The 15,699-nt window shown below is 42.6% G+C and overlaps 1 protein-coding gene and 1 long non-coding RNA gene across 2 annotated transcripts in view; one reads left to right on the forward strand and one right to left on the reverse strand.

The window, feature by feature from the left end:
• The window catches only part of LOC137633263 (uncharacterized), a 34,315-nt gene extending 20,397 nt beyond the window's left edge, over window positions 1-13,918 (reverse strand). Inside the window, exon 1 of the long non-coding RNA XR_011042165.1 lies at window positions 13,642-13,918. This is a non-coding gene — a long non-coding RNA (uncharacterized lncRNA). The remainder of the gene's footprint in view (window positions 1-13,641) is intronic.
• The window catches only part of LOC137632738 (uncharacterized), a 190,286-nt gene that overhangs the window by 67,195 nt on the left and 107,392 nt on the right, over window positions 1-15,699 (forward strand). The window lies entirely within an intron of this gene.

The following is a 15,699-nucleotide window of genomic DNA, read 5'->3' on the forward strand; positions in this document are numbered from 1 at the left end:
GGGGCTAATATTTCCCAACCACCTTCCCTTATCTCCTCAAGGGGTCTCTCCATACCCTTCCCAATAAATTCTTTTCTGTGGGAACCTTTGTCCAAGTCAGGTCTTTGTTAGTTCGCGAGGTCTTTTTGCGTATGCTACGATGGAAGTTACAGAAACTTGTAGCGGCTGCAGTATTCCGTACTTAAAAAACATTTCCTAAATTTCATGGTGAATTCTTTGATATGTCATCCAATATTGATAATTTTCTTAAATCTCATAATGTAATACCCCAGCGTTTACAGTGTCCCAAATGCCGTTCATGTCCATCATACAGGAAAGATTCACGTCAGAAGTTACGTCGTCACAGTCCCAACACCCCGATGACCCACAAGCTTCGTCGTCCCGGTCACAAGTCATTAATTTCTTTAATTATAATGTGTTAGTTTAATTATTTTCTTTAGCGTGCACAGCTTAACATTACCACTTGCCATTACATACAAGCTTGATGTTTTATTTTCAAGCGAGCGAAGCGAGCCAAAGGCGGAACAAGACCATTATATTTCACTTTGCAAATGTTAGCGTGCACAGCTCAACGTTACCCCTTGCCAGTACATACGAGCTGGAAGTTTCTTACCTGGATAGCGAAGCGAGCCCGCGGTGAAACAAGAGCCACTATATTTAAATACAACAGAAAATATGTTTTCCTCTAGTAAATAATGTGATTTAACCACATCATTTCAACCGCAACAACAACCACTTCGGCTACTTAAAGTTTGTCGAACCGGTGGTTCTATTTGTTTGCGGTTGAAATGAAGGTCAAATTCAGTTAAATAGCGTAATTTACTATAGGAAAAATTTTCCGTTCGAAATGATATCCTGTAGTACTGTAAAACTTTACCAATTATCTAAATAAACTATGAAACATTTAACAAAACAAGAGCAAGAGAAATAAGATAGAATAGTGTGCCCAAGTACTTATTTCTATTCGAACGAGTACTTTACGACTAAAGCACGACCTCAGTTTTTCTGGAATATCGGGTGGTAGGAAGCTCGTGGCCTGTGCTGACAAAAAATCTTTCAACTTTTTCTCATAATTAAAATCTGTAATTTCGGTAATAAGAAGTTTCCGCCAGTAGTTTATGAGGTTCAAAATATGATATTTTACTGTATTACAGGGCAATGTAACCTAGGAACAAAACTTTTTTCTTATAGACAAAATTACACTTCGAAAATCACACTCATTCCCGTCGCAAATGAATAGTTTCAGATATATATATATATATTATCTATATCCTACAATAGTGGGGTACCCCCAGTGGAAACTCAGGGTTTTGGGTGGGGAAAACATACTGGGGAAACGACATATAACCATAAAACAAGCCTTTTCTTCTATACATTACCTTCTTGGGTGTATAAACGGAGGAAAAGACAAAACAGTATAACTGGATAAACTTTGGAGGCACCGTTGCAAAGGATATGTCTCTTGAAAAAATACGGTAACCAGAGTTGCCAACGTGTGAACTAGATCAAATGTTGACATAACATGCTAACATTAGCAGCGTTTTTAATTTAATTTTTCTCATTCTACTTGCCGATTGTAGTTGCTACCGTTCGTTCGTTTGTACAAAGCAGGTTTCGACCTTCTGCACAAAAACCCTGCCTCCCTGCACATAAGACTTTTTCCTCCACCAATAGGATTTCTTCTTCTCGAATCGTGAAATGTAACTATTCGTCTTTCCACCAGCCCTGTTCAAGTCTATTACTTGATCAGTTATGTAATACACTCATATACATATTACGTTTGACCCCAGTATTACTCCTTTTATTATCCGATACCTTATAAAATCCCTCATTTTATATACCCATCAAATATCATACATTCCATTTTATATTCATATAATACTTTTTTTGGGCTCAAGCCATGGCGTCCTGATGGAAGGTTCCTGTTTGGTAGCTTCCTTGGGTATAAGACTACTAAGATATTCCCAGAGAATTTAACCACAGGTTATCACAGAATTCTAACTTCTGGAGCGAGTATCTCAAAGGTTTCCCTTTAAGACATCGTAATACAACAGGGGACACGCATGTCTGAACGTGCCACATAGCTATCTTCACCCCGAACAGAGTTAATGCTTCGGTGTGTAAGGGCTGAGAATAGCTGGGAGCCGTTCCACAGCTAATCTCACTCGTGGCTACTACTGATACTCGAGACGTAAACAAACGGACGCCATTGCTCTAATGACGTCACGCGCGTCTTTATCCTTTGTTTAGTAGCTGCCCTACTTAGACGGATTTTCCCTTGTGTTAACTTTATCGCTTTGCATCTTCGCTATGTCGTTACCTTCAGCCTCGCCTTCTTCTGGAAAGTTGAGTACAAGGTTCCAGTATTGTTTAATTAAGCTCTGGCCGTAAAGTAAATATTATTTTGCGAAATAATTGATGTTTTGTGGCAGAGCTGTGCCTCTACCGGACCCGCCATTTTATGGCGTCGTTGTTGTTTTGCATGTCTTATTTAGTTAGCCACAACAACGCTTCCGGCTTTATATACTAATCGAATACATTAGTTTATTTAGTCTTCATAGCTAGGAACTTTTATATCGTGTTTAGACGCTTTTTATCGGTCATCGATTGACCTCATACCAGTCGGCTACTATAGCCCCCAGGCCAGGAGCCTACATACAAGTGTTCATGCATGATTTATTAGTGATCCTAGACTAAGTTATGAAGATAGTGGCATTATTATTTTACAATACTTTTGACTAGTGATGCAATGTTTTCGCCTTCAGGGACCATATAGGGGATAGGCTAGTCAGTGATTCTTTCTAGCCTAACCTAACCTTAGGACCCCTATATGCTTCCTTCATCCCCTGCCTTGGCATTCCCTCTATTTAGCCTTGATCCCTTTTCTGAGTAAAGGGATTAATCGTCTAATAGAGTATATATATATCGCCTCTCAGTCCTCCCTAAAGGAATGAACCCCCTTTAGGATTGCGTCTGAGAGTGAGGCTAGGCTAGCCTACCTCTATGGCTAGGATAGTCTATGACTTTCCTGCGATAGCGATATGTCTTCTTCCTTGCCTAGTTCAGGACTTTTAGCCCTGTTCTAGGTCGGGTTAGGAAGGTTTCTCTGTTCCATGCTGAAACTGTACTCTTGCACCGTTTTAGCCGATCAGCCTGATCTTAGGTTAGGGAGTGTCCTCCCTTCCCTTAATGGCCGCTCTTGTACAGAAACCCTTCCTGGGAAGACCTCTCTCTTCTCCCTCCCCACCTATCTCTTGTATAGCCTAGCCTATGCTTAGGTTAGTTTATACTCATCTGTCCCCTGTCCTACAACTCCTCCTTAGGGTGGATGAGTAGGGCTACCCGAGCTTCCCTGTGCAGTCCGCTCTGGTACATATACCTTCATAGTGTCCTATAAGGTTAGTTACTAGTGTAGTTCTGCATAGGGGAGTCTCCCCCCCCCTCTTGGGTGTCCCCTAGCCCTCCCTTGGGCTACCTGCTCCCGGTCCCTAGTGACCCCTGCTCATGGATGTTAGAGCCTGTCTCTATCATGGGTACACCCTCTCAGGGAGGGGGAGGGATGTCTGGAACCCTGACGGTACTTCCTGCATCCCTTCCCCCCTCCCCCTGTCTCTCTCCCTATCCGGGTGCCGGTCTCTTGCCGCCTCTACTGTCGGCAATACCTGCCTCCTACTTGGTGACTCTCCCTACCTTGCCGCCAGCCCCCCGTGTACCGAGGGACTGCCGGCTGCCGCCGGCTACTACCGGCGGCTCTCCTACTCCTATCTAATCGTCCGCTTGCCGGTCGATCACCGGAGTGCCGGCATATACTGCCGGCAACCCGATACTACCTGTACCATCCTTATCCCAGTCACCAACCTGGCATCCTCCGGCTGCCGGAGCCGCCGCTCCCTGCCGGCGTGCCGCCGCTGTGCCGGCGGCCGCCATCCTGGTATCTAACTGACTTTTGAAAATTGTCTGTTCTAATGCCAGAATCTATGCTGGAGCGGGCTCCGGCATGCCGGCGGCTTGCCGGATGCCCCAGAGGCGTCAAGAATACTTGCACCCCCTCACTGTAGCTATCATAAGACTAAGATAGCCCTACATAGCAAATAGATAAGCTGCTTTGCTTTTAAGATCAGTACCTAGTACTGCTCTATTAGTGATCATGCTGTCTCTTTGCATTCTTCTAATTCCAGCATGCTATGTGCATCTTAGCACGGCTGGTTGCCAGAAGCAGTTACCTTTAATGAGACCTTCTGGCTCTTATCTGGGAACTGAATGAATTCGATCCCAACCTTGTCCTTGGCTTTCCATGGAGTTCCAAAATAAGGGGAATCCTAGGAAACTATATCCAATGATCTCGGTCATTTGGATTATCCCAGGACTAAGCTTATGGTAACCAGCCGGGCGAGATGCATGGAGCGTGTTCTCCTTTACTGTTTTCATTCTCTATGCATCACACCTTCTTCAAGTTAAAATTAATGATTAATATTAACTTAGTTTAAGAGCCATTCCTATGACTCCCCCATACTCATTTTCTCTTTCTTCCACAGGAGGAGCAGATGAAGTGTGATTTCGCCTTCTGCGCTGTGAAACGCCCGCAGTTTTACGGGCATACGGCTTGCAGGACTCACGCCCCTTGTGCAGACAAGAAAGGGGATTTGAAGTTCTGGAATCCACTGGATTGTACGGTCTGCCAGGCCCACCTAGTTGAGGCCTTCCATAACCCTCCCTCAGCGGAGGTTAGAGACATTTCTCGTGAAAAGCTGCGCAAGTGGGTGCGTGGCTTTCAGAAAAATGCTACCGGACCGTACCTGGCCACCGAAGAACTGAGGTCCCTGTTGTTCCCTAAGGCCTCCCCTGACTCAGTGGTTCCGAAAGAAGCAATCCCCACTGTCCAAATTACGGTGGAACCTGATGTGGTCATGGCTCAGTCCATGCATGAGTGTCGTTTAGATTCCGAGGATGATGAACAGATCTCTGACGTCTCGGAAGACACGGAGAAGACGCTTATGGCTCAAGGAGCCGAAGAGGACGAAGACAAGGTGGAATACACCGAGTCGGAGCTTGGAGCTCCTCCCTCATCCATCCCTCCGCCTACTCCTACACCGACGGATGTGTCCATTCCGTCTACCTCCTCGACCCCGGATCCCTCTTCGTCTACCCAAGAACTGATCCGGCTGATTAGAGCTGTCATGGACGACAGACTGAAGGAGAACCAGGAGTCCATCAGGTCAATGATTGGATCCAGAGAACCGAAGAAGATCTCGGTTAAGGATCTCCCAGCTTGCTCTCATGCCAACCCGTGGAGGTATGCAGAGCATATGGTTATTGCGACCGGCAGGATCTTTGTTAGTGACAAGATTGGCACGGTCCCGTTGGAAGATGTGGAGTTCTTCCCAAGCTTCGAGGCCTACCCGGACTGTTACGTCCGGCTTCGTTCCGAACCTGCCTCGAAGGAGGAGACCGAACCTAAAGAAGAGATAGTGTTCGATCTCGCAAAGGCCCAGGCTATGCTAGCCTCCGCATTTAAGAGCAGGGGCTTTACCTGCTCTAAGCTTCCTGCCTTGAGCAAGAAGCATCCTACATACGTCGCACCTGACACTGCGGTTCTTCCTTTCTTGGAAAAGGCCTTAGCTGCATGCCTTAAAGCGGCGGAAGAAGGAAAACCCTGCCCTGCACTGGAGGAGTGCAGACCCTTCTCCATCGTGACACCCCCTGACACTCGACAATGGAAAGATGTTCAGCATACTTTCGTCGTGGGTAGGCTCGATCCTGACGTCGCCGGACGTCAGTTTAATGAGGACCTCCCTAAGCTCAATGATCACCTCCTTCGCCGGGAACAAGACACGAAGGAGAGGCTTGCGGCATCTCTTTCTCATCAAGTCCAACTTGAAGTTATGGCCTGTGACACAAGAGTACCTGATCACTACATGGTACTAGCCAAATCCCACTTACTTACAGTAATGAAGGACTTGTACCATTTCATAAAGGCTCGTAGAGCCTGTCGTGAATTCGTGTTTGTCGGTGCCACCGTGAAACACGAACCCCGGAGGATGATTTCCTCCAACATCTGGGGAAAGCACCTGTTTCCTTCTGACCTTGTCAAGGAAATAACTGACAGAGCCGCCACGGAGAATAGGAACCTTCTCCACAAGTGGGGCATGTCCAGAAAAAGGAAACCCTCTCAGGACGATGGACCTCAGCCTAAGAGGAAACCACAGAAGCCAAAACCCCAGCAACGTCAACAACGACGTCAGTTTCCGGGACCCGCTACCTCCCAAGTGGTTGCCCAACCACAGCAGACCTTTCAATTGGTCCCCCAACCGGTGTTGTCACAGTCACCGGTCTTCACCCCTGCCTTTGAGCAACCATCCACTACCTTTCATGCCAAAGGTAGAGGCTCGTCCAGGGGTGCAAGCAGAGACGCATCTCGTCGTCCCTCCAGAGGTAGAGGAGGAAAGGGAGCTAGCGGCCGAGGCAACAAGTCCTCGGGACACCAGAAGCAATGAAGTGCTTCCGGTGGGAGGAAGACTCCGCCAATTCCAGGATCGTTGGACCTTCGATCCCTGGGCACACAGCATCATCAAGAACGGTCTAGGCTGGAGTTGGGTGCAACCACCCCCAATCTTCCAGCGGTTCTTCCAACAATCGACCCCCATTCTGGAAGAATATGTTCTAGACCTCTTGAACAAGAAGGTGATAAGGAAGATAAAGTCCACCAGGTTCCAAGGGAGACTGTTTTGCGTTCCCAAGAAGGACTCAGACAAGCTCAGAGTCATTCTGGACTTATCCCCCCTCAACAAGTTCATAGAGAACAACAAATTCAAGATGCTGACGCTTCAACAAATAAGGACCCTTCTGCCTCAAGGTTCCTACACGGTCTCTATAGACCTGGCGGATGCCTACTGGCACATTCCAATGAACCATCACGCTTCCTCCTACCTAGGATTTCGACTCCAAAGGAAAAGCTACGCCTTCCGGGCCATGCCATTCGGCCTCAATGTGGCCCCTCGGATCTTCACAAAGCTGGCGGATGCCATAGTACAACAGCTCCGCCTAAGAAACGTCCAGGTGATGGCCTACCTCGACGACTGGCTAGTTTGGGCTCCATCGCCCGAAGAGTGTGCAAAGTCTTGCAACGAAGTTACCCAGTACCTAGAACACCTGGGATTCAAGATCAACGAGAAGAAATCTCGCCTCTCTCCAGCTCAGAAGTTTCAGTGGTTGGGAATCCACTGGAATCTTCAGTCACACCGCCTTTCCATCCCCCAGAAGAAAAGGAAGGAAATAGCAGGGTCTGTCAAGCGACTACTGAAATCCAAACGCATTTCAAGACGACAGCAGGAACGAGTTCTAGGCTCTCTACAATTCGCCTCAGTGACAAACCCAGTGCTTCGCGCACAGCTAAAGGATGCCGCGGGAGTCTGGAGACGATCGGCATCCATCGCTCGAAGAGACCTCAAGAGACGGCTTCCAAACAGACTTCGACGCCTCCTAAAGCCGTGGTCGGAAGCAAAGGCCCTGAAAAGGTCCATTCCTCTCCAACACCCTCCTCCATCACTCAACATCCACACGGATGCCTCACTGGAAGGCTGGGGAGGTCACTCCCACCTGAAACAAGCTCAAGGGACCTGGTCTCCACTATTCAAGACGTTCCACATAAACATCTTGGAGGCCATGGCGGTCCTTCTTACTCTGAAGAAGTTATCCCCGCCGCCCTCGATCCACATCCGTCTAACCCTAGACAACTCGGTGGTAGTTCGTTGTCTCAATCGCCAGGGCTCAAGATCGCCCCAGATAAATCAGGTGCTTCTCCCAATCTTCCGTCTGGCGGAGAAGAAGAAGTGGCACCTGTCTGCAGTTCACTTACAAGGATTCCGCAACGTGACAGCGGATGCTCTATCTCGGACAAACCCGATAGAGTCGGAATGGTCTCTAGACGCAAGATCATTCTCCTTCATCTCTCATCAAGTCCCAGAACTTCAGATAGATCTCTTTGCAACGAGCGACAACAATCAACTTCCTCTGTACGTAGCCCCGTACGAGGACCCCAAAGCAGAAGCGGTGGACGCCATGTCACTGGACTGGAACAGATGGTCCAAGATATACCTGTTCCCTCCCACCAACCTTCTGTTGAAAGTCCTCTCCAAACTGAGAACCTTCAAAGGGACAGCGGCCCTAGTGGCTCCCAAGTGGCCCCGGAGCAACTGGTACCCCCCTGGTCCTGGAGCTGCAGCCCAAGCTGATCCCTCTCCCGGGCCCAGTTCTCTCTCAACAAGTACAGAAGTCGACTGTCTTCGCTTCATCATCGAAAATCAAGGACCTTCATCTCATGATTTTCTCTCCCTTGCCGCAAAGAAGAGGTTTGGGATCTCGAAGAAAAGTCTAGACTTCCTTGAGGAATACAAGACCGAATCCACGAGACGGCAATATGAATCATCCTGGAGGAAATGGGTCTCCTTTGTCAAGGCAAAAAATCCTAAAGAAATCACCATTGATTTCTGTATGTCCTTCTTCATTCACCTTCATGGACAAGGATTAGCAGCCAATACGATTTCAACCTGCAAATCGGCCTTGACTAGACCAATTCTATATGCTTTCCAAATTGATCTGTCCAACGACATCTTTAACAAATTACCAAAAGCATGTGCTCGCCTACGCCCAGCACCCCCTCCGAAACCGATCTCCTGGTCACTAGACAAGGTACTCCATTTCGCCTCCAACTTTGACAACGATTCATGCCCCCTCAAGGATCTGACTCAGAAAGTTATATTTTTATTTGCTCTCGCCTCGGGAGCTCGAGTCAGCGAAATAGTGGCATTATCAAGAGAAGAGGGACACATCCTGTTTGCCGATTCAGGAGAAGTGACCCTCTCCCCTGATCCAACGTTTCTCGCTAAAAACGAATTACCCACCAAAAGATGGGGCCCTTGGAGAATATGCCCCCTGAAGGAGGATGTCTCTCTATGTCCAGTAGAGAGTCTCAAGGTCTATCTTCGCAGAACTTCGAACTTTGGTGGAGGCCAACTCTTCAAAGGAGAAACATCGGGCAGCGACCTGTCACTGAAACAATTAAGAGCGAAAATCACCTACTTCATTCGCAGAGCGGATCCGAACAGTACACCCGCTGGTCATGATCCTAGAAAAGTGGCATCGTCTCTGAACTTCTTTCAGAGCATGGACTTTGAGAGCCTTAAAAACTTTACGGGCTGGAAGTCCTCGCGAGTTTTCTTTAAACATTATGCGAAACAAGTGCACGAAATCAAACATTTTGTGGTAGCCGCAGGTAGTGTTATGAAACCTGCACCTAACTCTGCGTAGAACAGTGAGTTACTTGGGACTCTAACTCTTCGGGTGCCTATGTTGACCCTCGAGTGATTCATAGTGATGTCTAAAAACACTTAGTGCTTTTATAACTGTTCTTATCCCAGGTGAAATGTCATAGTGTCACACAAGTGCCGCATGCCTTGAGCATGATGTGTTGTTTAAAGACTTGCGTTCCTCGAGAACGAGTACCTACTAATCCTGAAATTCCTTTTCAGATTCAAGAGCAAGCCTTTATTTCTATGTACATTATTATTACTGTAAATGAACTTTACTTTTGCTGTAAATTATTTAATTTCTGCATTGTGAAATAAAATTTCTATTTTATTACTTATGCGTCTCTTTCAGCTCCTACCTACTATGAAATACATACTGTCATAGTTTTATTTATTCCTCCTCTCTTATGGTCATGAAGAATTTAAGATATCTAATCCTAAATTATATTCACCTTGTCTCAGTAAGGTTCCTACACGAATACTTACTTCTGATAATCAGGAGATGAACTCTATACACAGTGCCCAACCACCACTGGCCTAATTCAGAATGTTCCTATACAAATATCAAACATTCTGCTTCATCTCTAAGTTCTTAAAAGTTCTTCTGTCAAGATGAATAGCCCTTCAATACCACTTTGACGTCGGCATAGCCCATGGGAACTTCCTACCAATGGGGGGCAGGATACTTCGTTCCTATGGTTCTTACCTAAGATTACTTTGCTGTTTTGTCAATGCCTAGGCACTTAACTCTGGGGGAAAATCTACCACGATACATTGATTCTCTGGTACTCTTCCATCAGGACGCCATGGCTTGAGCCCAAAAAACGGATTTTGAGCGAAGCGAAAAATCTATTTTTGGGTGAGATAGCCATGGCGTCCTGATGGACCCTCCCTACTACTTCGTCCAGTTTTGTTCCCACCCTACACAATTGTATCATGGTGATGGGCAGCAACTGGCGCCAGGATAAAGACGCGCGTGACGTCATTAGAGCAATGGCGTCCGTTTGTTTACGTCTCGAGTATCAGTAGTAGCCACGAGTGAGATTAGCTGTGGAACGGCTCCCAGCTATTCTCAGCCCTTACACACCGAAGCATTAACTCTGTTCGGGGTGGAGATAGCTATGTGGCACGTTCAGACATGCGTGTCCCCTGTTGTATTACGATGTCTTAAAGGGAAACCTTTGAGATACTCGCTCCAGAAGTTAGAATTCTGTGATAACCTGTGGTTAAATTCTCTGGGAATATCTTAGTAGTCTTATACCCAAGGAAGCTACCAAACAGGAACCTTCCATCAGGACGCCATGGCTATCTCACCCAAAAATAGATTTTTCGCTTCGCTCAAAATCCGTTTATACATTTTGTTATAACCTTGTCACTTCCAGATTTCACACAAATAATTGCTCTGGAAAAGTTTCCCATTCTGGTGTTACTCTCTAGACTCCGTTGCTTTTCCGTTAACCAATCACGAACCCATACGTATGTAAAGTTTGCACAGGGGGGGTTATTTCCCTACTCACCCCCCCCCACCAATCCTTTTCCGTGGAAACCTTTGCCCAAGTCAGGTCTTTGTTAGTTCAAGTGATGTCTTTTTGCGTATTTTACGACCGGAGTTTTAGAAAATTCTAACGACTACAGTAATCCATACTTCAAAGTATTTTCGTGAATTCCAATGCTGATTTTTCTTAAATCACGTAATGTAACATACCAAAGTTTACAGTCTTTATACGTATTTTATGATAGAAGTTTTAGAAAATTATAACTACTTCAGTAATCCATGCTTCAAAGTATTTTGGTGAATTCCAATGCTGATAATTTACTTAAATCACATAATGTAATATACCAACTTTTACAGTGTTCCAAGTGCAGTACTAATCTTAGGCAAAACGGTTAAGACGCCACAGAATCAGTCACAACACAAGTTACGTCGTTACGGTCATAAAAGTCAGTCATTAATTTCTTTAACTTTAATGTGTTAGTTTTACTATATTTTGTTAAGAGTGCGAAGCTCAAAATAACCGCTTGCCAGTGCATACGAGGTTGATTTTTTATTTTCCTGTGATCGTAAGCGAGGAACAAGAACCATTATACTTAACGTTGGTAATGTTAGCGTAACATTACTAGTGTTAGCATGCGCAGCTCAACATTACCGCTTGCCAGTACATACGAGCTTGATGTTTTATTTTAATGCGAGCGAAGAGAGCTAATGACGGAACAAGAACCATTATATGTTATCGTAACAGTGCTAAAGTTATCGTAAAGTGAGTGAAGTGATACGGATTAACAAGATATATATAACAAGGGGCATTGTAATGGGTTTGTGACCTGGGAACTTCTAGGTTAGGTTAGGTGGGGTTTTATTTTCTGTACACTTTTTGTACTTTATATATTGTGTAAGGGGCATATTGAAAAATTCTTTAAAATACACGATATTACCGTAGCATTGCTAACATTAGCAATGCCTCCGTTAACTTGGTAACGCTGTGTGTTGCTAATGTTATCGTTCGCAGTACAGTACATACGTGAGTGAAGCGACACTGAAATTGAGCAAGACATTAAATTTAACAATTTTAACAAAATATATATAAGACATTTAAAAATTTTAACAGAACATACGTTTTCCTGTAGAAAATAACGTGATTTAACCAGATTTCACCTTCATTTCATCCGTAACAGCAACCAGTACGACTACTTTTAGTCGAATTGGTAGTTCGTTTGTTTGGGATTGAAATGAAGGTGAATATCTGTCGGGAGTTTCAAACTGATCATTCGAAATCCCCGCCATTTAACTCAACGAACGTTGCGTTAAATTAGGGTAAGATTGGAAGATCTCGCGGGCGTTTCTACGAATGAGTGCTGTCCAATACTTGACAGTATTGTGGCATAAATTTCAACCACCTGGTGGGGAAGGAGCGGGTGTCAGAGAGACGAAGTTTTTCATTATTTACAAATTACAAAAATAATATTGTATTGTTTTACCACGACAAAAATATCGATGTATATGTTTAGAGCCAAGGAGGGACTAGTTTGTTGAATTGTGGCAAATTATGGCCTTCAAAGTATTAAGTTTACCCTTTGATCTGAAGTAAGACTTTGACCGTTTCTTTGTCTTGTGGTCGATAAAGACACTTTATCAAACCCCTTATTGAAAAAATAACTTAAGATTTCCCGCGCGACTCACAAGGACACTTTAGTTAGTGCGGGAGAACGTTCTTTTCCTCTGAGCTGTCCAGCACGACGCTCGTTCATTCCTGCCTAAACATTCAACCCAGTAAGATTGACTATATTGTTAAGTTTCTCCGTCTCCGGCTCCTTGCTACCGCGATACCAGGTCAGTTCCTTTAAGAGTCTCTTATGTAAATTTGTATCGATCTGTAAAATTGTCATCCCTGGGACTGCGGATTAGTTTTATGCATCAGATAACGCCTGTAGACCTTGGCATGTGATTTACCAAGGAGTAATTACTATAATTTCGAAAACTTAGTCTTATTCAGTCCGTGGACTCTGTTTCATGAGCACATGTTGCAGACCCCTTAGGGTGACAGTTCTAACTTTCAATTAGCCTGAACTGTTAGTGTGTTTTTTCTTTATCAAATGATTATTATATAATACACTTAAAATTGTGATCATATTTTATTGAATCCTGAAGAGTTTTGGAAAGCAAACCTCTTCAAGGTCTTGCCATCGGCCCATTCCATCGGGCCTGGAATCATTAATTTCCATAAGTTGGAGAAAAATTCACGACAAAATGGGTCAAATCACGTTATTTACTACGGGAAAACAATTTCTGTACGAAATCAGAATCTGTAATAAAGTAAAACTTTACCCAAAATAGTGTATTTGCAAAAATCTTCTCATTATGCCATTTTCCATATCCTACCCAATATTGCACTTCCATAATGGAACCGAATTTTTGTTGTCAGGAAATATTCCCACCTAGTAACTTTTGGATATATTTGCTTGGACTACTGAATCACCAAACTTACATAAGACTTATAATTTTACACAATAATAGGCCCCATTGGGCCTTCCTCAAAGCCTTGCCATATGAACGTTTAGCCACTACAGTAATGCGTTATATCATGATTATTTCCACTGGTTGAAGTACTTCAAAAATGTGACTTACGGTTGGCTACAGCACCTATTAGTTAACTACTAAACAGTATAAATTAAACTTCACAATAGATCGAGCCTCATGGTTACCTTACACATTACCCTATACCGCATTCACTGGGGTAGTCGCCATTTTGCCGGCTAACTATACACAAACTTTTTCCTCTTAAAGTGTGAATTCACAACATAAATTATATCGAGTGTGAATAAGAGCATTGAGACTTACCACATTCCTAAAGTATAACAATTCACTAAATCAGCACCTCATAATATAATGACACTCTTGATTCAGGAGGACATACAGGACAACACAACACCAGAAGCCTCCAAGGAAGAATAAGAATGTAATAACAGTAATATGCCAAGGTTCCAGTAATGTTTCAAACAACTTTACTGAGAAATTAAACTGTTAATTTTTAGTTACTTATTGTATCGTTAAAAGTGTATTAAAATAGAATTTTATCAAGATTTCTTTATTAAACATCGATCTCTTTGATTTTTTTTTTTTTATTTTAGACTTCATTCATGACCGTATCGAAAGAATTCAAGCCCAAATTCTATAGCTTATTGCTCCAACTAAATAAGCTATATCGTAGAATAGAGAATATTTAAATTAAATTTGAAAATATTACACGAATGTTGCTTTAAAAATTTATGTAAACGTATTTTTTTAACTAATGGAAATACTTCAGAAAAGAAAAGGCAAGGACGTCTACCAGCAGTCTTTACGGTCCTTGGAAAATTATACGCACAAACCACAGACCAACAGTTGGTCTGTAGATTTAAGATAGGAGCTAAATGGTGTTTAAATTCTTAATGGATTGTGTAACTGGGTACTTTCATAGTGACAATTATTATATTATGAATATGAATCTCCTGTGGGTAATTACGAATGTATTTGACTTAAGATTTAAGTCATATAAATTTGTAATTTGTCTTTCTACTAAATTTTAAACTTTCTAGAAGTAAAATAACATATTATATATATATATATATATATATATATATATATATATATATATATATATATATATATATATATATATATATATATATATATATATATATATATATATATATATATATATATATATATATATATAAAGTATAAACTGAAGATCCCATACAGAGGAAGACAGAAACTTTATATGTAGAGAAATATGTGAAAAAAAAACACAAGACTCAATTCATATTTGTTTTTGGGTGATTTCAATGCTAAACTATGTCAAAAGAGAGAAGAAATGGCAGTTGAGTAGGCATAAGAAATGACAGAGGAGACATGCTTGTAGAATTTACCGAAAGAAACAATCTTAAAATCTGGAACACCTTTTATAAAAAAGGGAACATAGAAAATGGACAAAGAGAAGCAGCAATGAAAGCCCTTCATAAACTAGGAATAGAATAATCGTATATTAGAACACTTGAAGATATCTATACATAAAAGTACAGCAAACCTAAAACTACTTAAAGATAGTGGGAAAAATCATAGTAAGAAAGTAGTTATACAGGGAGATCACCTCCCTCCTAAATTACTCACAGTAGCCTATAACTAGAAGTAGTTTTTAAAGAAATTATTTAAAGAAAATGTAGGCTAGGAATTGCTATCAATGGGGAATACCTTATCAACTTGAGATTTGCTTTTAGTGAACCATGAGAGGAATTACAAAATATTATACAAGATATGAATAGAGAAAAAATGTAGGACTGAAAATGAACATAAGTAAACCAAGATAATGTTCAGTTAAAATGCAGAGACAACAAATAAGGAGTTATGGACGAATCTCTAGAGATTTTTAATGAATATATGTACTTAAGACAGACAGTAAGTGTTTCCCCAGGACACGAGCCTAAATGTTAGAAGGATAAGCTTGGGATGGAGAGCATTTGATAAACAGAATGAGATAAAGAAAAGTAAAATGGCACTGTCTCTAAATAGAAAAAAATATTTAAAAAGATTGTCCTACCAGTATCAACTCCTGCATCGGAAACTTGGAACATTGCTAAAACCTTAGAACATAAGCAAGTTACAACTCAAAGAGCTATGGAAAGAATAATGATGGGAATAACAGAAACAGAAAATGGGCAACATGGATACGAGAGCAAACTAAAGTAAAGGATATTCTAACATGTAAGGAAAAGAAATGGACATGGGCAGAACATATAATGAGAATGACAGACAATAGAAAAATATTAAGAATAACAGAATGGGTCCCTAGAAATTGCAAAAGAAGCAGGCGAAGGAAGAAAAGACAAAAGATTGATGATCTAAGAAAATTTTCGTGTG

This window comes from Palaemon carinicauda, chromosome 42, assembly GCF_036898095.1.
Source record: "Palaemon carinicauda isolate YSFRI2023 chromosome 42, ASM3689809v2, whole genome shotgun sequence".
NCBI lineage: Eukaryota > Metazoa > Arthropoda > Malacostraca > Decapoda > Palaemonidae > Palaemon > Palaemon carinicauda.